The following is a 1,132-nucleotide window of genomic DNA, read 5'->3' as shown; positions in this document are numbered from 1 at the left end:
TATACAGCACAACGTTCATGTAATTCAAGTAGCACTGCTGCACCCATGATCCCAGCATATGTTGTTATAACAGTTGGATACACAAAATTTAAACATACAAATTTTAAGAAATTAAATATAATAAATTTAAATCTGCAGATAAATGCATATGTAATACCTTTCCTTTGAGGTCTAACTTGCTTTACATAATATCACATAATGACATCAATCAAAGCTTCAAACCCCAGTTGACTGAGAAAGTATAATTCTGCTAAGCTGGTGCTTTGCATCACTTTTAGATCTCAGGCTTGAGTACAAATATATCTTATCCTAGAATTATAAGAATGAGTGAAGAATTTTGGCAATTTAGAATTTAGAGTGAAGCAGAGAGCAGGGACATGTGGCACAAATTCTTCTTACTATTATTTTCCAATAAAATGCCATCATTCTATTTGGTGGATTTCCTGAAGCTCTAACATGGACAGTACTGTGAGAAAAACTACTCAAGTGCTCACTTTGGCAGCACATTTACAAAAATTAGGACAGTAGAGAGAAGCTTAGCATGGCCCCTGTGCAAGAATATCATATGAATTTATGAAGTCCATATTATTAATTGTTTATTAAGTTGAGTTTCTGTTATGGTATTAAACAATTTTTGGAAATAGTGGTGATGGTTGCACAACATTTGAATGTAATGAGTAGCATGGAATTTACACTTAAAAATTTACATTAAAGGAGCACCTGGGTGGCTCGGTGGGTTAAGGCTTCTGCCTTCCACTCAGGTCATGATCTCAGGGTCCTGGGATCGAGCCCCGCGTCGGGCTCTCTGCTCAACATGGGGCCTGCTTCCCTTTCTCTCTCTCTGCCTGTCTCTCTGCCTGCTTGTGATCTCTGTCTGTCAAGTAAATGAATAAAATCTTTAAAAAAAATTTTTTACATTAAAATATTACATGTGTAACTTAAAAGCTTAAAATCGCAATATATATGTGCAAATAAGCTTATTAAAACAAAATATAGTTAATCCAGAGAGATTCCATTATATTAATCATTGTTTCCCATTCTCCTTACTCTTATAAAAGAAAATTAAAAAACTAAAATGTGATATTATAATCATTCTTCTTTCCCATTTTAAAGCCTAACAACAAATATAACA

The 1,132-nt window shown here is 33.9% G+C and overlaps 1 non-coding gene across 1 annotated transcript; it reads left to right on the top strand.

Moving 5' to 3' along the window:
- Window positions 1-486: 486 nt before the first annotated feature.
- Window positions 487-593, top strand: LOC123925370. Its single transcript, XR_006814974.1, has one exon. It is a non-coding gene; the product is annotated as a U6 spliceosomal RNA (small nuclear RNA).
- The last annotated feature ends 539 nt before the right edge of the window (window positions 594-1,132 follow it).

This window comes from Meles meles, chromosome 14 (assembly GCF_922984935.1).
Source record: "Meles meles chromosome 14, mMelMel3.1 paternal haplotype, whole genome shotgun sequence".
In the NCBI taxonomy this organism is placed as follows: Eukaryota; Metazoa; Chordata; class Mammalia; order Carnivora; family Mustelidae; genus Meles; species Meles meles.
The sequence above is the reverse complement of the archived record's forward strand: the minus strand, read 5'-3'. Positions and strand labels throughout refer to the sequence as shown.